Source organism: Heterocephalus glaber, unplaced genomic scaffold (assembly GCF_053883595.1).
Source record: "Heterocephalus glaber isolate CG9 unplaced genomic scaffold, H.glaber_assembly_v1.0 deba00001460, whole genome shotgun sequence".
Classification (NCBI taxonomy): domain Eukaryota; kingdom Metazoa; phylum Chordata; class Mammalia; order Rodentia; family Bathyergidae; genus Heterocephalus; species Heterocephalus glaber.
In genome coordinates, this window is record NW_028258307.1 from 13052315 (window position 1) to 13074565 (window position 22251).

Here is a 22251-nt window from a genome sequence, read left to right on the forward strand (position 1 = left end):
TTTGTCATTTTCTAGGCTGTGCTTGATGCTGATTGTATTACTGTGGCCATGGTGACATGATTGTTCTAGTCAGTTGTCTTTCCTAGTATACCAATACTGAGAATACCTAAGGGCCATTACAAACTCAAACCCAGAGGCCAACTAAACCTGGATGAAAATCTGAGAAGTAGCCATTCCCTAAGAGTTCTAGATACTAGCGATAAAGATACTCATAATAAGAATTTTATAAGCAGAATGCCAGGAATTAAACCAAAAACATCCACAATAACAACAAAAAAAATAGAAATGGGAGCAAACATAAAAAAGACTCAAAACTAGACTTCCACATAATGAAAGGCAACTCCAAGTGGCAACAAGATTGAAAATCTGAAACTCAACCACCTGGACTCCATAAACTCACAACAAAAGAAGATGTGGAAAAAACAAAACCAGAAATAATTTCTCAGATAACAAGAGAGATATTGTCCAGATTGAAATACATGATTAATAACTCTAGAGCAGACACAGATTAAAAAAATAGAGGACCTCAGGAACATGATGGAATCCCACACAAGAAAGAAATGAGAGCCATAAAAAACAGATTCAAACACATATCCAGGAGATTAAAAACTCCACTGAAATTTTACCAGCAGAATGAGTCAATGTGAGAACAGAATATCAGATATAGAAGACCGGATTACAACTAGTGATTGCAAGGCAAGCGGTAGAACCACTGTGCTAAATCCCTGGCCCCAGGAAAAGAAAGATTTCTTAAAGATAGCATGAAACCATGAGAAAGTAATCCAGCAGCTGCTAGATTAGATAATGCAAAGTAGAATAATATAAGACAGACTGTAGTCAATGAAGAAACAGGAGATAGTAAAAATAACATTTAAAAAAGTGTTCACAGAAATAATGGCAGAGAATTTCCCAAGCAGGGGAAAAGAATGTGACATACAGATAAGTGAGCCAAATAAGACACCAACAAGTCATGATCAAAAAAAAAATCTACATCTAGGCATATAATAGTCAAGATTCCAGAAACCCAACAGAAGAACAAAATACTACAAGCAGTTAGAGAAAAGAAACAAATCACATACAAAGGAAAGCCATCAGAATCACAGCAGACTTCTCAACAACAAATCCTCAAGTCAAGAAGAGCCTGGACTAAAGTATTTTAAGCCCTAAAAGAAAAAACCCTTCAATCCAGAATGGTGTACCCTGAAAAACTGTCTTACAAAATTGATGGAGAAATAAGACACTTTCATGACAAAGAGCACCTCAAGAACTTAATGAATACCAAACCAGCACTCCAAAAAATTTTAAACAATATCATAAGAAAAGACAATGAGGATCACAACCCCATGAAGCTCACCAGAATGAATCCATCAGGCAAGAAAAGAAATTAAATCCAAAGGGAAAGAATCCAACAGGAAAAGGCCATGACAAGGATAAGTCAATACATATCAATTATAACCATCAATATTAATGGTCTTAATTCACCAATAAAAAGAAATAGACTGGAAGAATTGGTCAAGAAGCAAGATCCAGGAATATGCTGCATACAAGAAACACAATTTAAAAAGCAACACATACACTGAAAGTTAAAGGTTGAAAAACAATATTCCATGTAACAGTAACCCCCTAAAAAGCAGGAGTAACTATTCTATTTTCAAATAAGATGGATTTCAAATCAAAACAAATTAAGAGAGACAAACAAGGCTGCTACATCCTTGTAAAGGGAACAATCCAAGAGGAAGAAATGACAATAATAAATATATATGCACCAAATATTAGTGCACCCAACTATATAAAACCAATATTAATGTACATTAAAAAATCATTCAAGCTAATTCATGAGGGGGACCTCAATACCTCACTGTCACAAATAGATCAACTAGACAAAAAAATCAACAACAAAATACTAGAACTCAACCAAACTCTTGAAGAAATTGGCGTAACAGATGTTTACAGTGTTCCACCCCACAAATCAGAATACACATTCTTTTCAACTGCACATGGGTCATTCTCCAAAATAGACCACATACTTGCTCATAGAACATGTTTAAGTAAATGCAAAGTAAATGAAGTTATCCCTCGTATATATCAGATCATACTATGATGAAACTGGAGATCAACAGCAAAAGAAAGCACAAGAACTTCATAAACACATGGAAATTGAAATGACAACCTCCTGAACAACAACCCCTGTCACAAGGGAAATTAAAAAAGAAATTAGACAATCTCTATAATTAAATGACAATGCCAATACAACATATCAGAATTTATGGGACACAGTGAAAGTAGATTTATGAGGGAAATTCATAGCAGTGAGTATCCATATCAGGTAAACAGAGCAAGCTCAAAATACAATTATCTAATGGTGAACCTCAAGCTTCTAGAAAAAGAAGAATAGGACAAACCTAAAGGTTGTACAAGGGAAGCAATTATAAAGATCAGAGCAGAAATCAGTGCAATGGAGATTAAGAGTGATAAAAAAATCAATGAAGCAAAGAGGTGGTTCTTCAAAAGAATAAACAAAATTGACAAACACTTACACAACCTTATCAAAAAAAAGGAAAGAAAAGGCCCAAATCCATGCAATTACAGCAGACTCAGGAGAAATCCAGAGAATCACCAAAACCTAATTGGAGAGCCTATACACTAATACGATGGAAAAGACCGAAGAAATGGACAGATTTCTAAATACATATGAATTAGCAAAGTTGAACTAAGAAGACCTACAAATTCTAAACAACCCAATATCAATCAATGAAATTAAAAATGTAATTAAAAATTTACCAACAAAGGAAAGATCAGGTCCTGATGGCTTCACTGCTGAATTCTACAAGACATTTTGAGAAGAACTATTACCACTATTGTTTAAACTCTTCAATGAAATTGAAAGGGAAGCAAATTCATTGCTGGAAGCAAGCATTACTTGATTCTGAAAGCAAAGAAAGACCCAACGAAAAAAAGAACTATAGGCCAATCTCCCTAATGAACATAGATACAAAAACCCTCAAAAAGATACTGGCAAACAGAACCCAAAAGATCATCAAGAAGATCATACACCCTGACCAAGTGAGATTCATCCCATGGATGCAGGGATGGTTCAACATATGGAAATCAATAAATGTAATACACTATATTAACAGACACAAGGACAAAAACCATATGATCATCTCAATAGATGCAGAAAAACCGTTCAACAAAATCCAACACACATTCATGGTAAAAACACTACAGAATATTGGAATATATGGTCTTTATCTCAACCTGATACAAGTGATCTATGAAATACCAACAGCCAACATCATGCTAAATGGTCAAAATTGAAATCCTTCACGCTAAAATCAGGAACAAGACAAAGATATCTACTATTGACACTCCTGTTCAATGTAGTTTTTGAAACATTAGCCACAGCAATTAAACAAGAGAAAAAAATAAAAGGAACAAAAATAGAAAATGAAGAGGTCAAATTGTCATTATTTGCAGATGACATGATACTCTATATAGAAGACCCCAAGAACTCAACCAACATATTCTAGACTTAATAACCAAATTTAGTAGAGTACCTGGATATAAGGTCAACACACAAAAATCAATAGCCTTCCTGTATAGGAACAACAGACTCACTGAGAGAGGAACTGGAGAAACAACACCTTTTACAATAGCATCCAAAAAATGAAATACCTAAGTAACAATCTAACAAAAGAAATAAAAGACCTCCACTCTGAAAAGGACAGCACTCTGAAAAAGAGATTGAAGAGGATATCAGAAAATGGAAATACATCCCTTGCCCCTGGGTAGGTTGAACCAATATAGTGAAAATTGCCATACTTCCAAAACTGCTACAGGGATTTAAAGCAATCTCAATTGAAATTTCATCAGCATATTTCATAGACCTTGAGCAAATAATCCAAACATTCATTTGGAACAGGAAGAGACCTAGAACAGCAAAAGCAATTCCGGGCAACAAAGACAAGGCAGGAGGTATCACAATCCCCAACTTGAAACTATAATACATAGCCACTATGATAAAAACAGCATGGTACTGGAAAAAAAAAAAACAGACCCAAAGATCAGTGGAATAGATTAGAAGATGTAGAAACAACTCCAGACATACTCAGGCACCTCATTTTTGACAAAGGAGCCAAGTACCCTCTCTGGAGGAAAGATAGCCTCTTTAATAAATGGTGTTGGAAAAACTGGGTTTCAACGTACCAAAGATTAAAACTAGACCCATCCCTATCACCATGCACTAAATTAAGATTGAAGTGGATCAAAGATCTAAATATTAAAACAGGAACACTAAACCTGGTGTAAGAGAGGTTAGGTAGGACTTTTGAAGACATTGGCAAAGGAAAAGATTTCATGAACAAAGCCTCAATCACATATGAACTAGCACAAAGAGTCAACAACTGAAATCTCATCTTATTAAAAAGCTTTTGCACAGCAAGAGAAACCACCAACAGAGTGAAGAGACAACCCACAATGTAGGAAAAAAATTTTAGCAGCTGTACCTCAGCTAAAGGAATACTATCTGGAATACATAAAAAACTTAAAATATCAGACCCACCAAATTTAAAGACCCAATCCATAAATGGGCATCTGAAATGAACAGACATTTCTCAAACAAAGAAGTAGAAAAAGCAAATAAACATATGAAAAAATGTCCAACATCAGTGGTCATTCAAAAGATGCAAATGAAAACAATGCTGAGATTCCACCTCACTCCAGAAAGAATGGCCTCTATCAAGAAATCAACCAATAACCAACACTGGCAGGGTTCTGGGGAGAAAAGAACCCTTATTCACTGTTGGTGGGATTGTAGACTGGTGCAACCATGGTGGAAAACAGTATGGAGATACCACAAAAAACTAGGATCAGATGTCCCATTTGTCCCATCTATTCCCCTGCTGGGTATCTTCCCAAAAGAATTAAAAGAATCATACCACAGTGATATATGCTCACACATATCTATAGCAGCACAGTTTGAAATAACCAAAACTTTGAAACAGACCAATTATCCATCAACTGGTGAATGGATAAAGAACATGTGGTTTTTTATTTTTTTATAAAATAGAGTACTACTCAGCCATAAAGAATGAGAAACTAGAGACATTTATAGCTAAATGGATCCACATTGAGGCCACCCTCTTATGTGAAATAAATAGGACAGACGTGTAAATACCAAATCGTTTCTCTGGTGAGAGAAACTGTAAGTGTAAATGAGGATGGATATGTATAATAGATAATGTGAAATAGGAAGAAAAGTTCCAAAGGGGAAGGGGAAGGGTGAGTGGAAGGGGTAGGGGAAAGGAAAGAAGGGAAAGGAATAAATATGAGAAAAGGAAAGTAATGGAAAAAAGTCTTTGTGAATAGGGAGGGGTGGAGGGATTGAAGGGAGGGCAGAGGAATTCGGAAACAAATAAGAACCAAGACATATCACGTAAAAGTACAAGTTCCCAATGATGAATGTCATCGTACTGTATACCTAAATTGTACCAATAAACGCAAGAATTAAAAAAAAATGACTAAGAAAACTTGAAAAAAACTAGAAGAAAATAAAATAAAAAGGCAAAAAGACTTGAAAATATGTAAAATATTAGTATTCATGCAAAGGGTCAAAAATAACTATTCTTATTATGTTCAAAGAAATGAGAAAGATTTACAATAGCATCAGTTAATAAGAAACAACAAAAAAATAACCTAAGAGTTTTAAAAAAGAACTAGTACATAGAACTTCTAGAAACAAATACAATAACTGAAGTTAAAAATTGAAAGTGTGGTTTTACTGGCATTTTCACCACCTTCATTAACAGGTTTTTTTGGTGCTTTTGTGGAATTTGAATTTCATTTCTGGAAATCACATATACAATCCCACCAAAAGTACATAGAGCTGGTTTCTCAAAGCCCTGCTAATCTGCAAGATGGTAAATTGTATGGCTTTTTTATTTTAATTGCATTTCTTTTACTTTTAAAGAGACTGGATATTTTTCTCTATTAAAGGCTCCTGTATTTCTTTTCCTTTGAATTATTTATTGACATTTTCTTCTATATTCCTATTGGAGTATGTTTTTCTTAGTCTATTCTAAGATTTGATTTTATACTATGATATTAACAATTTGTATGTTATGTATATAACAATATTTTCATGTTCTTCATCAAAATTATTATTGTACTATTTCTGGAAAGCCAATAGTTTAAAAAACATAGATAAATAGTCATTGAACTATAGAGGAAAAGTTTTTGTTTTCAGCCAGACTAAAAATTGAAAATGGAAATAAGGTATTCATAATTATGCTTCTTTACCATATAGCAATCAATAGTTTTATTGGTTGCCAGAGGGAGTACTTTTGTAGAAATCCATTTTTTCAATGTTAATAAACATGTTCAATTTCTTTGTTATTGCACTGTATTTGTCTAGACAACATGCATTCTTATTTTTAATAACGTCATTATTACTGAAGAGAATAAACCTAAGTATTCATATAGCCTCTAATTTAATAAAACATAGCAGTTCATTAGATACTCCATTTTTAAAGTTTTTCCTAATTATTTATACTCATTTGTAAAAGAATAAATGTTATTTGTTTTTGGTCAATTTTATATACTCTTCTATTTCTATCTACTTTTAAATAGTCATAATTTGACAGTTATCAAAATAGAATGGAATTTCACAACATATATTATAAAAGAAGTAGTTATTTATACCTTATATAGGACATTTTTCTGTGATATTAACACTCCAAATTTATGGCAGAACAAGGAATAGTATTACAAAAATTGTATTAGTATTAGTGTAGTTACCTATTGTAGCTTGAAATAAACCATGCCTTAGAATTAAAGCCTTAATGTAACCCAGTTCTCTTGAGTTTAGGTTGTCCTGTGACTCGCTTTAAATAAAAGAATGCAATGAAATCAACATTGGGCTAATTTTAGACTTAAGAATTGGAACCTTCTGCTTTTCTGTTCGGGGATCCCTAAAACAATAGAAGAGTGCTCTGGCTATCTGGCTGAAGAGACATATGGATGAATCATCTGGAGAAATAGTTGCTGGGACCACATAGAATAAGACATACATTCAGGTTTTCCAACATCAGCCCTGAGCCTACACCTTTACAACCTGCCAGCAGATAACAGTCACACAGCTGACCACTGGCAAAACTAGCAGAAAAAGCCACTGTGCCTTGCCAATGTTGTAAAGATATGAATAAGTAAAATAGTTAATTTATTTAAAGCAGTAAATTTGGGTGTGGTTGGTCATTTATCAAGAGATAAATCTTTATTGTATTTCCAATTACTCGAAAGTCTAGCTATATATTTCCATTATCAAAATGATGAGTGTGAGTAGGGTTGAGGAAGAAAATGAAGCATAGACTTTTACTAGAAGTTATTTCTGTGTGATGGGGCAAACATTTTCACAGGATCTCTTCTATAACCTGCCTTTAGTGTGTCACAAACTTTTACAAAGATTTCTTTTTGCTTATTGCATAAAAATTTTAAGGAAACATATTTAAAAGTACTCTATCATTTATATATTCTTGCAAGAAATTGGCTGAGGAGTCAAAAGGAAAAGATACAAATATTTTAAAATTATATGGAGCATAGAAGCCCCTAAATCCATAGAGAATATTATATGAGATAATCAAATCACTTTCAGAGAAAAAAACCCTAAAAATTGCTGAGCAAAGGTCAGACCTGTTTTAGTAACAAATTTTGCACATGACGACTTAAGAATCTAAGCTAGAAATATATCTCAGTGCCGAGAATTATTACATTTTAAGTTACCAAAATCACAAATTTTTCTGGTTCAAAAGAATATATAAATATAATTATGCCACTAGATCTTCCTCACTGGTTTTATTTAAATTCATATTGGAAAATAATACTATCTTGGAAGTTAAGCAGTTTTTGAAATAATTTAGCAAAGAAAAACACCTGCAAAACAAGAACTTTTCTAAACTCCAGTGGTATACATAAATCAAAACACAATCTGTAAATACTCCTATATACTACATAACAATGTAGCACACAAAGTCTTCCCTTATTTTTCTTATAAAATGATAAAATGCCTCTTTAATACCCCAAGTCCATCAGGCAGACTTGGGATTTATAGGGAAAACACACACACACACACACACACACACACACACACACACACAAAATCAATGCAGAAACCTAATCCTTGTGAACTGCTAGAATCTTTACCTAACTAAATGCTTTGCCTTAGTTTCTTTTAATAGTGGTGCTTTTTATCTACGGTTCCACTAGAGCCATGCTACACAGTAGTCATCTTGGCCAAGAAGACCGATAAAGACATCATCTAAGGACACAGTGCTAATAAACTGTCTCGCACCATCTGGCTGGCAAATGTACACAGGCCTGTCCCCTAGGCTGTGTGCACATAATCTCTACTTTGTCGGCAGAGGCAGGCAATTTACTCATGTGCTAGTGTTTTCCAAATTGAGGAAAAAGTCCCAGGAGGTTACTTTCCCCAAAGTCTTCTCCTGCCTATACATGTATCAGCATATTTCTTGTAAACATTAGATTCTCTCAAAAGAATACAGAATTTTGTTTTTCTCCACTAAAATGTATCTTCTCATTTCACCTTCAGCAGTCAACAGTTTCTCTCTTTTTAACACATGAAACTGTGCACTCTTGAAGTGAGTTACTCTCAAGAACTCAAGGAACAGATGATCTATTTCTTAGTAAAATCAACTCAGATAGATCAATTTACAAACCCTATTATGGCTTTTGCCAAAAATCAACAGACTGGAAATGAAGCAACAAATAAAATATCTTTAAAGCAACTCTTACGCACTTTCCTCTTAGGTCTTCAACATGGCTTTGGGCAAGTCTATGAGCTGGAAGATAGCAACTTTATAAGAAATAAAAAAAGAAAGGCAGAAAGACATAGCAAAAGGTCCATTTCTTTTAATAGATTCATACATTCCTAGAAAGCATATGCATAACCATTAACTGTACTTTAGTAAATTATTTGGATCCACAAAGCATCAAGAAACTGGTCATCATATTTTGTTCAGAGCAATGGCAAAGAAATGCATATGCTAAAAATAGACCAATTCATAAATTGTGTCTCATTTTCAAACTTGTGGAGCAAGCAATGCGATCATTCCTGAAATTAGCTGTATTTGGTGCCTTCATCCTGACTTGCAATTCATTTTATGCAGAAGAGAAACAGGATTTTAATGAAGCACATCTTCACAAATCACTGCTACAAATCAGCATCATCCATGTGGAATACTTAAATTAGAATCGACATTAAAATCTCATGTTGCCATTATTCTGCCCTGGATATCAAACCTCAGAGCTTTTCTCACATACGAAGATGCTTTTTCTCAAATTATTTGTTAAAATCTGCAGCACCCAATTTTGCTAGGAAAAAATATCTAAATGTTGGTTTTGACAGGGAAAATATACCCACTCCCAGCCTTCCTTTAGTTTTTCCCTCCATTGAAGCACTTGGCATCTTATCTTTATCAGAAGGGGACAAAAGCAGTTGCCAACACGATTGTCTCTCCTCAAAAAAACTGAGAGTTCAAGTGAACTGAAAAGAAATGAATACCATAGTTCTGGCTATTGTCTCTTGTGGCAGTGAAATAAAATCAGGGGAAGTAGGATGTAGGTGACATTTAAAAGGTTTTGGAAATGTTTTTTCATTTTTATTTTTTGATAATCAGCTAGATTTCTCTTGCACAATGTATCATACAAAATTAAACATGTAGATGAGTATTCCTGTCACATGCTCTCTAAAGAAGCAATTTTCGGGGTGAATACAAGTGTGATGGTTCCATTCTGGGCTCAATAAAAGGCAACATGGTGCTGGTATCAAGGGTATGATGGAAGGGACAATAGCCAGACCAAGGAGATAGCTTGCTTTTATGCAAAAAAATGTAAACGTAATAGATGAAAGGTTATTCCAAAAAGAATATACTGTTTAAAATGAAATAGAAAATGCATGTCATAACACCCCCCTCACTCTAAGCTGCATCTTGGCTACAGATTTAAGAATATTACTGCTCAAGGCAAATACTTTTTGTGACCTTAATATTGAATATTAGCACCACCCAATTCTGCTACCATTATATTTTCTTTAAATCTGATTCCACGTGTTTTCACAAAAGAATACATCTAGCCCTTAATAGTAGTTCTTCACACTGCAATATTAAACTTGAAGGCACTAAAACAGAGGCAAAAGTAGAAATCATTTGTAGTGTATGCACTTTCTTTTGGCATTAGCTCTAATTTTTAAAATTATCTCAATCTAGGTATGTAACTTTGGTTTATGTATTCTCCATTAACATTTACATGACAAAAGCTCTTGAAGTTCATGAGGAGGTTTTTTAGAACTCATTGATCATATTATTCAGCATGTTTATCTCATTGCATTAATATTCCTTTATTGGAGAGTTGCAATTTATCCCATTTCACAGGTTAAAAAAATTAAGGATCATACAAATTACAACAGTATCATAGGTCACATCACTGAGAAGAGAGGTTATGGTTGCATTCTTTCCCCTTCACAGTTTCCATAAACATGAATTCTCTCCTAAAATGTTGAACTGGGAATAATATCTAATTTATTGTAATTTATTTGTGTAATGAGACCATGGACTATTGTACATTATTTTCCCCAGTTGTAATAATTCATCTTTTGAATATAAAGCTATATAATAAACATTTGGTGAGTTAAAATGAATTACTTTAACATACTACAGATAAGGTACTTTTTAGATATCTGTAATTTTGTTTAAAATATTTAAACAAGGAAAATAAAAATTTTCATACCTCAGGCACTTTAGATTAAAAAATTGAATAATTCAGTTTTCTATAAATGTAACTATGGTTGCAAAGCTTGGTAAAACAAGAAATAATAGGTGAATATTCTGTTAGTACTTTATATATATTTGAAATGTATATAAAACTTTAAAAATGTTGAAGTATATAAACAAATGTTCATAATATACAGATAAATGCTCATAATTTATTGAAGTTTTATATGAATTATACATTTTCATATTTTCAAAATTCACCTAAGAAAAATTGAAAAATAAACAAGTTATGGATCCTTTAATTGTGAGACATGTTACAATTTCATGGCTTTAAAAATTAAGATTCAGCTTCTTTACCCATCTTGTTTGAACCGTTGTTAATGTCAAAACAATAAACCACATAAATGATTTTATCATAACTCATGACATAAAACAGTACTGCTGTCTGAGTTTAAAACTTGATTATTTTTTAAAAAACCAACTCCAAGTACTCATCATCTATTTTTATTTTACCTAAGTACTTCACTTAGTAAAACAGATATCTTTGTCTTTCTGTCACCCACTGCAGTCTGTGTTTTCATTTCATAATCTCAACCTGACTGGCAATTTTTTGTATGAATCCCTCTTCAATGCTTTTCTTGATTTTGATTTTGTTTTGTTTTTAATCTTTTTTCTTTTTTCTTTTGTCTTTTGGTAATGCTGGAACTCTGCCACCTGCATGCTAGATAAGCTGCCTACCACTAAGCTATATTCCCAACACTTAACGAATTTCTTTTATAAACACAATTTTAGTTAATATATCTAAAAGTACAGATTGGACTTCCAGTAAGTGAAAGGCTTTCTGTGTAATGGGTGTATTATTTGAATTTCAGAGAAGTTTGTATTTAACAGTTTGGCTTTATAGGCCTTCTTTTCAAAGATTTGCTTAGATTTTGAATTTAAAATTCTTATATGTCAAAAATATTATTTTTATGAGGTTTTACAAGCCTATAAATTGCAAAGACTTATTACAACTTAACTTTGCTCCAATCTAAATAGAGATTTGTAGCACTTTCAAAAAATATACACTTTAGAAAACGTTTTATTTTTCTCACTATGTACAGTTCCTTAATGGAACTAAAGATAAAAATTAAGGTTCTGCATACTCAGATGGAACATTATATTCCTCAGTCCAGTAACACAAAATAGTCATAATAACTAGTCATATTATGATCTCAACAATAGCATAGTCCCTATTGGCACTTTCTTTGCCTGATTTTCATTGACATAACAGCACAGACTGAAGATAGAATATTGTGACTTAAGACTTTTGTGGATTAAAAGTAAAACATAGTTATCAAGAATACAACCCTTGAGTACTGAAAGGAAAGTATAGTTATTATGGATTTTTCAAAAGCAGATGCCAATTGATTTCTTCTAGTGTGTTTGTGGCAATTCCATAATACAATTCTAAATACTTTTTCAGACCATGAAAATCTTTTGTTAAGATTGTGCATTTCTTGCTACTTTTCTTGGTACAAATCAGATAAAAGAGAATACTATTGGAGCAAGGGAAACACTGAGTTATGAAAAAACTTGCCAAATTTCCTATTTCTAGTAGTTACAGAAAAATTTTGTTTGGAAATGAGATGTTTAATGATGACAGGAATTGACAAGTTGGTTAGTAAAAATAACTAAAATGAAATAAAAATGAATTTAAAACAAATGATATTCCTCTTGGAAATAAAAATCGTCTGAAGTAATGTTGGTTGGTTGATTTTTAATGTTAAAATTCATAACTTCATTAAAAGCTATCCATCATTAGCCCTTGGGGGAGAAAATGACTTTTTTCCCATTTAATATGCTTTTGCTTTCAATTGTTGGTTCAGTTCAATACGCCTGTATCTGTGTTAACTATACAAGCTTTATGGTACAGGCCTAATATAAATTGGCATGAGGGTATTTTATGTATCTTATCAAATGATTATCATCTAGAAAAGCATTGTATGTTGATTTTCTGAACTCAATTTTGGTTCAAAATATGAAACAATTGGGCTGGGGATTTAGCTCAGTGGTTTCACCGCCTGCTGTGCAAGCGCAAGGACCCAAGTTCGATCCCTCTGGTACCAAAAAAAACAAAACAAACAAACAAAATATGAAACAATTTCTTTAATAAATATGTAATGGCTAATATTAACCATAGATTCATAATTAATACAATAAATTTCATATTTTGTCCTGAAAAGTTCAATGTTTCACTACAAATACAAATTAGTAAGGGTGATATGTACTAAATATTAATCACATATTGTATTAAATATTAACTATATAATATACATTAACTATATAATAATTAATTTTTATATGTATTAACTATATATCTCAATAAACTTTTTATTTTAAAGACTCAAATATTTAAATTGGCAAGAATATTGCTATAAGAGACAGAGTTAATATTCAAATCAAGAAAATTCCAACTTTGTGTTTTTAACTACACTGAACTCCATTTTAAGGAATTAATAATATTAAATGAAACATTAATTAGTGATGTCAATTATCACCAAGAACTCACAAATGGACACTGTTAATGATTTCCTGTCACAGATGTAGACAGAAATTATTTTATAATCTTAAGGAGGTGGATGATGAAAGGAGGAAAAATATTGGTAAAATGAATGAAAATAAATAATATAAAAAGATGCTATTCAAATGTAATAGAAACTAACTTAAGTAATACTATTAGTAAGTTTTATTTTTATGTAGTGTCTAGCACAATGGCCGAAGCATGACACATATCTGATAAATATTTAATGAATGCAAAAGAGAAGGTGTGTGGGTAAGTGTAGGTAAACAATTAGACCAGCTCTTTGGAGAAGATGCCACAGGATAGACTTAGAAATGAAGCACATGTAATTCAACAAACTGATATTGCTGTTGGGATAATTTTTTGAGTTTTTTCTATCTTGTTAAAAACTTAAAGGTGTTGAAAGGAGACAAGCCCACAAGGAAAACATCTCTCTGATTCAAGAGAATATTTCCTTAGCCCTCTCTATTAATATTGGCTAGAACTAGTTTTTATTATGTGCAAAATATCTTTTATAAATATTTCAAAGTGATATTGTATAAATCAAAGTTCATATGACATTCTTAACAAGAAATCTTTTTCTTTTTTCAAAAGAGCAATACTTGCTGAGTAACAATATGAACATACAGAAAAACAGTTAGGCAAAATGTAAAATAATGAGATTAAAAATGTTCATCTGGACTCTCAAAGTGCCCACCAATTGGATTTTATACGAGGATGAAAGTCAGATGAATACATGGAATTAATTAAAATTATATAAAATGAATGAGCTCTGCCCATAATCTACTCTTTTTCCAATTCTATCACTAGCCCAGGGCCCCAACTAAATACATACCAACCTAGACAATTTAACTATTCGAACTAGTACAATCCATGAAACTTTAGATAAAAGCACTTTTGGGCTCATCAAGGGACTGAACAAATTCTCATTTATTCCCTAACTGATAGTTCTTTTTTAGGCATTCTAAGGTAAAGGACAAAAACCCTAACTGGGATCTGGACAGAATGTGTAAGTCATGGTTTGTTCTCATCGATTCCATACTTGCTATTACTCTTGAAGGAAAGGATGACTGATGTTAAAAATGTAGCAGGAAATTCAATAAAGATATTAAATTGAGACATGAGTTTAAAATGGTCTTCAAACAAAATAAAGGGTATTAGAAACAAGAGAAAAGTACCACATACCCTAAGAAATATAAATCAGGAATAAGAAATACAGCTGGCTTACATGTCAGAAAATTGATAACCTAGTTAACTAAAAATGTGTTTTTGTGTTTCTCCCCAAGGAGTTAATCTCTAAGATAAATATGAGGTCATTCAGATAAAGACAGATCAATTGGTTTTTAAAGGTCCCTGTGTGTAAAACTTGGTTAATCTACAGTTAGGCAGAGAAACTAATTATAAAATTGGTTCAACAATATAATATTTTCTTTAATCAAGATTATTCCATATTTACAAATGCTAAAAATAAAATATTATCTATCATCAGGTGACCTGAAAGCTCAAAAGGTATCTGTTTAGAATCTATAAATCCAAATGGCAACTGGATAAGATTTTCATAAAACTGCAGACACACAGTTTTAGGAAAATTAAGTATGAATTATATGATAGGGCTTATTTATTTTAGTTACGTGTAAGACAGAGTATACACTAAAATATAACCAGATTCCACTATGTGAAGATTAGTCTTGATGATCAACATCATTGTGTTGAGAGACACCCATATTACTAAAGCATACTGAGTATGTCTGGGTGAGTCAGAGAAGTGTGGCTTTGGGAACAATATCTGGTCCCTGGCTCCTTATTCTCCAGTTCTTTCCCTGACTCTCTGCTTCCTAGCAGTCATGAGTCCATGGACATTCCTCCCCCATGCCCTTCCATCCTAATGACTCTCCTGGGAGTCAGCCCCCAATGGACTGTGACCTCAGAGACTGTTAATCAAAATAAATCCCTCCTTTGTTAATGTGGCTGATGTCAGGTATTTTGTCCCAGCAATACAAAGCTAACTAATACAATTCATCAATATATGGATAATTTTTAGAGTCAGTGTAAGACAGAGTTTTAGCCTGGTTGAAAAAAGTATCTGACTTAGAATGAGCCTTCACATTCTCCTAAGATTTAGCTAGAAGGATTATATTCTCTATCATTAAGAATTTAATAGTATTATTAAATGTACTTTCCACAGCATTCTTCTCTCTCTCCCTGTCTCTCTCTCTCTCTCTCTCTCTCTCTCTCTCTCTCTCTCTCTCTCTCTCTCTCTCTCTCTCTCCCTCTCTCTCTCTCTCTCTCTCGGTAAGAATTAGATAGCATTCATTACAAGCTATATTCTTCTTTTTTTCTTTTTAGAAAATAATGATCCAAATAGCAAAATATGTAATGAATATTATCCATGCAATCACTGTTTTTAATAGCCATCTGGGTATACATCTCCAACAATATGAAAGAGTTTAAAAATACACAAATTAATTGTGCTCTTGTACTTGCATTCCTGGAAAATGAACATATGCAGTAATTTCTGTTAAAAATTGTGCACTTCAAAACTTGGTAAGAGCTTAGAACTTATATTAAGTGTCCTCACCACAAAACAAAAACATAAGAACACTGGGAAATTTTGCAAGGTGTTAGATACATCCATTTCCTTAACTTGGGTAATGAGATTCAAAGGTATTTATGTATAACCAAATTCATTAAACTGTAAAAAACAAATACAGGGAATTCTTAAAGAAAGAGAACAATATCTGTAGATAACAGCATAGGAAATCAAAGGAAATTTAATGTATTAATATTTCATTGAAAAATGGTTTCAGTGGATGGTAAACTTACATAAAAACCACATCCTCAAAATTTAAGAGATAATATTTTGATTAAGGAGTCATAATTACTGAGAAAAAATGCAGTCTCTGAGTTATTGAGAAACTGAGTATTTATTGATTTCTGAAAGGTTTGAAGGTATTCACCTATGTAACTATCTCAGTAAGACTAACGCATCTGGAAAGATACCTCCCTCTCAATCTTTTTTGTATCTTGCATAAGAATAAATTTAGATTCTTTCTGCCCCCTAGGTAAATTTTAGTAAATTATATTTTCTTAGTAATATTTTTTAAATACATTTGTTTTCACAAATATGATAAAATAATCCTGGAAATTCATATAGAACTGGTATATTTATTGGTAAGAAATATCTGAATATGGCAACAGAATAATAATATGTAAAGCATATTATTACACAGTTCACCAAGTGAAAGCACAGGTAACTAGAAAAATATGAAAAATGTACAAAAATAGCTAATTTAGTACAAATTAAAACAATAAAATTTCATTTTTACCATGTAATTTGAGGTTTAAATAATTCAATAAAAATTAAATTACTGAGAATTGAATTCAATGACAATATACACATCATTTTTAATATTGTTGATTTAAATATGTCAACACTTTTGAGGTCATTAAAAGTTTTTTAATGAAAAAAATTGCTAACACATAATATAGAGAGAAAATAAAGGTAACAGTGAGATGATCATCACTCAGGTTTTTTTGATTTGCTTGTTTTTTGAAATACATAGAATGGCAACATTTAATATGTAAATATTTTTGTTTTGTTTTCCTGTTTAAAACAGCATTTCACTATGCCTTGAACTTTTTAGGTAGCCTAGAATTGCCTTGAACTTGAGAACTTCCTCCCTTAGCCTCCCAAGTGCTGGGATTACAGGATGTAAATCTTTATACATTTTGTCATAATCAAACACCTAGAATACCATTTTTATTAGCCAGGGTTCCTCAGACAGACAGAACCAATAGGCTAAATATCTGAGTGGGGGGGGAGAGGGAGAGAGAGAGAGAGATTTATTAGAGAACTCACAGGTTAAACAAAACTACAAATGTTAAATAAGAATGACTTGCAAACATTCCCAGCAAATTTTGACACAAAGTGGTAGGGCTTACTGGAGTTTCAAAACTGCACAAAAGGTGTTCTGTATTCAAGTATCTTATAGGAAAATTGGGGAATGTTATTCATGAAGCAATTTATAAAGCAAGGTGTGCTGGTACATGACTGATATCCAAGCACTCTGGGAAACTGAAGCAGGAGAATCACAAATTCAAGCCCAACCTGGGCAACTTAGCAGTAACTTGTCTCAAAAAATAAAAAGGGCTGTTTATATAGCTGATGCTGGAGGCCCTGGAATCAATCCCTACTATGACCACACATACACACACACACACGCACGCACACACACACACACACACACACACTCTGAAAATGTTATAAACAGAGAGGAAAAGTATAGTACAATTTCACAAATACTGTATTGATACTATTACATAATGTGATCCAAAGATAGCATGTAATTCTTTTGATTTCAGGGAAACTTTACTAGAGTAAATTAAATTAGAGAAAATATTACTGAGCAGGCCATGAACTGCTAGCAAAGTTAGATTGTGTTTGTGTGTGTGTGTGTGTGTGATCCCAATAATCAGGTGGGGAAAAAAAGGTGACCCAAAATGTCCCTGTCTGGCAATTTTTTCTCCACTCACCCCAGGGTACAAAGAATACAAAGTAGCCATGTTTGCAGAGGTTCAAGCCACTCGCAGGCTCAGCAACATGGTCTATTCCAACAAGTTTTACCAGCTTATTGTGTTTACTGAGTGTCTAACTAGCTGGCAACAACCAGTAATTAGCAGTCAGTGATTGCAGGAGTGGCTAGCTGGAGAAACCCAAAAGCTACTGTGCATTAAATGGGTTACACTGAATCCCTTTAGTAACAATTCGAAGAGTGAGTTGTGCTAATTGGCCTAGACACCCAGGATATACATTTGTTTTCCTTCCTCAAAAACGGTATAAACCAGTGATGGCAAACCTTTTAGAGCTTTCACTGATAACTAACAGCCCACTGTGGCACACCACTATTATAAGCCTTATCGTCTGTAGATTCATATAAGACCTTATCCACTACTATGTACCCCATAGAACATTGGTTTTTAACCAAAGAACAACAAAAGGTGTGGGTTAAAGAATTCACTGTTCATACCATATAACTCATGGTTACCAATCAGCTTTGTGTTTTTCTGCTCAAATCATATGGAAAGCATGAATCAGCAAAGTGTAAGCTTCATTAGTGGTATACTGGTCTACCCACATTACCCAAGATAAGAATCATGAGTACATTTACAGGACCACCCCAGACATAGCACGGAGGGGTAGTACACAGAAGGGAGGCTCCTCGACTGACCCAAGGAGTGTGAGGGAGTGCAGTGTGTATACAGGAGCAACAAGCCACACGTGCAAATTTGTGCATTTTTTGGACCCATTTGAGGATTTACAAGGAGGAGGCCAGGGACAGAGTAGTGTCATCAATAGTGGCTGCAAGGTAAAGTCACCTGGGATAGGTTTGAGATTTAAGCCTCCTGTGACCAAAGGAGATCCCTCGCAGAGCAGGTGTAGAGCATCTAGGGCAGCCACAGCTGTCAAAAGTTTGTGGAACTTGGAAAGAAGTGATGGACAGGCTGAAATCATTATTTTCACTGCTTTCCATGAGTCTCCAGGAGAACTTCCGTGTTAATCACAAACTCTTGGGTCTCAGGGATTTCAGGGTCACCAGCAATGAGCTGCAATCCCTCCCTGATATTTGCCTTTGCAAGAGTGGTCTTCTGGCTGCTGCTCACCTGGAGGTGGTCACAGTGCTCATGTGAGCTGTGCCTCTTGTCAAGGTGGCCTGAATGTCAGCCCCAAAGTAACTCGAGGGGTGTCAGGAAGACCCTGGGGCTGATTGCCCCAGGCCAAACCTGAGGAGGCCTGGGTGAGACTTGAGGAGATGGGGCATGATAGCTGTTGGCCAAATCACACTCACTTCTGGCTGTGAGGGCGAAGAGTGAAGGTTTAGGCCTCTAGCTCACCATCGCTCAGAGAGGGGTGGATAAGGGGACAGAACTGTGGACTAACCCATTGACTACTCAGTGAAACCATTCTGGAAGTTGGATAACAGTGTGATAAAATGTGGTATTCAGATTAAACAGACATCAAATTATGACTTGGGTACAGAAATCAAGGAGTGCTATGTAGGTAGCTCCACTCTCAAGATCCTACAACCCACTTGTAGATTTTTTAAACATTCATTTCCCAAGAGTTTTGTCTCTGATGATTTGGAGTTCTTGGTTACTTAGGGCTTATAACTTCATTCAGGGGATAAAATATTGTTTTAATTTAACTGAACATTGAAATTGTCATTAGTCCAGCTTTCCTTTTGAAGCAATTGGTAAAGATGAAAGTTACTAAGTTAACCAATCTCAATTATCCAAAGAAAATTGGTTCTTTTAAATACACTGGGTCAGAAAGGTTTATATCTGGATGCTCACTCTCTCTCTCATATATATATATATATATATATACACACACACATATATATACACACACATATATATACACACATATATATACATATATACACATATATATACATATATATACACACACATATATATACATATATATATACACACATATATATGTATATATATTTTGTTGTTGTTGCTGTTTTTGGTTTTTTGGGTACCGGGGATCAGACTTGGGTCCTTGCGCTTGGGCAGCAGGCAGCGAAACCACTGAGCTAAATCCCCAGCCTGAACTCTCTATATTTAATGGTTAAGAGTTAATGGAAAACTCCAGAAATCCTGTAAATTCTAGACCACAGAATTTAGGACTCTCTAGAAATGAAGGCTTGGGTTATTGTGTAAGGGAAGACCAATGACAATCTAAGGTTCTAGCTGATAAAGGGAAGACCACAGTCGTGGCAGAACAAGTAAGTTATACAAAGTGTGAGGCCATTAGTAGTAGATCTTCATGGTTTTTTCATTATTTATTTGAATATATAAACTTACTTTTCTTTCTTATTTTCACTGTAATTTTATTGATGAAATGCTGGGATTAGGATACATTTAAATAATGGGTTTTAGGTAATAGTAGATCCAATGAAAATATTACTAAGCCAAAGGAGGAATTACCACCCTCAGAGATCGCTATAGACACTGACAAAACATTGCTTCTTCCTTCTGTGCAGGAGGGTAAGAGATTCTTCATGTGCATTAAAATGATTTGTATCACAGAAGGTAAATGGGTGCAATTGATATCCTGGCTGTGTTGAAGTTATACATGGACAGAAGATTGCAAATGGACCTTGAAAAGTAAAGGTCACAACAAGCATGGATTTTTGTCTCTTTCCTCTCAGCAAACTACCTTTCCCAGATTCCCTTGATGAAGTTCCCTGCTGGGGTCTTTCAATAGGAGGCACATGTTAGAAATTAGAAAGCAGGAGAAACGGGAGAGTGACTCCACGCCCTTCTGTGGGACCTCTGACTGGACTGTGAGCTTCGATTTCAGCACCGAAAGGGAGTACAGTGGTAGCAAGGGAGGAATCCACAGACCTTTGCCCCAAAGTAAGTTCCTGAGTACCTAGGCTCCAGCCACATTAGCTTACTCAGTTTGGGACACTACATCCATAAAGATTTTGCTCCTCCAGACTAGTTACTTATCATTGAGTTGTTTTCTCTGTTTTACTCCAATAATTATTTATGTTCCTTCCCCTCTTTTGCCCCATCTCATCTAATACCTTTACAATCATTACAGCATTAATTTAATATTTCTCTATTCGAAATACCCAGAGTAGTCTTTGTCAACTGACTAACATTTCCTCCAATTTCACCTCTCTAGGTTTCAGTTCAAACAGGGGCATGCCAGATAGACTGAGAGGCATACTTAAGATCCAGAGTTTCCTTTCAAATCACCATTTGGGACTTTCAAGTCTGCATTTCAAGACATGCCTATAAGAATGGCCCAACCTGCTGAAAGGGGCAGAACTGTGTGATTAAGAAAAGAAGAGGAAATACTTTGCATTTCTACACCTCTCTCAGTAACTAAAGTTGTATAGATTTTGGTGCCACCAGCTTGCCATGAAATCAGGTTACTGAAGAGACTGAAGCTGTAGCACAGTATTATGGGCCAAAGAAATAAAGGGAATTAAATTAAGGGAAAAATAGAGGCTCATTTAATACCACAGTCTAAGGTAAGTCCATGTTGACTCAAAGTGGAGTCACTGGGCTCTAGCAAAAGCCAGGGGACACAGAATAAGATTATAGTAGTGGATTCCAAAATCACATTTTGGTAATTACTAACATAAGGCCCAGCCTGCTTCCAGGTTATATAAACCCTGCTTTCTTACAAACATTTCTTGGCTAAGACAGCAAAGATGTAGGAATAAGAGAGCACATGGAAATATTCCAAAGATGGAGAATTATTTAATATGATCTTGATATAAAAATGTTATAAAGATTATAGAAATGCAAAGCTACCTTAATAATATGAATATAACATTTAATGAAATCTTCAAGTAAACTGAATTCAGGATCATCATGAAATGTTATTTCCCACTAGATTGAAAAAATTATTATTAAGCTATTGGAATCTTATCAATAAAATGTTTTCAATTCAAAGAAAAGAACATCATGATTATCTTCCTGTTGAAAGTCATTTGTAGTATTCAAGTACATTTCTGAGAAGCACTCTGATTAAATGGAAGTATAAGAACACCTCTTTGCATTTATTTTAAAAATCTTTATCATAACATAACACTACCAAAATTTTAGTAAACATATCAAAAACAATAAAATGATCCCATTCAAGTCTGATATCCTAGCATTTTGGGATGCTGAAGCAGAGAACTGCAACAAATTTACTCTTATCTGGGCAAATTAAGAAGACCCTGCCTCAAAAACAAAACAGAACAACAACAACAACAACAAAACAGTACTGGGATGTAATTCAGTGTGAAAGCCTTGGGTTCAAATTCCAGTACAAACAAAGAAGTCTGAATATATCCAAAGTTACCCATTGTCATCACTAATGTATTCTAAAAGTGT

The 22251-nt window shown here is 33.9% G+C and overlaps 1 protein-coding gene across 20 annotated transcripts in view; it reads right to left on the bottom strand.

The window, feature by feature from the left end:
* Positions 1 to 22251, bottom strand: part of Marchf1 (membrane associated ring-CH-type finger 1) — a 1027787-nt gene that overhangs the window by 481310 nt on the left and 524226 nt on the right. The window lies entirely within an intron of this gene.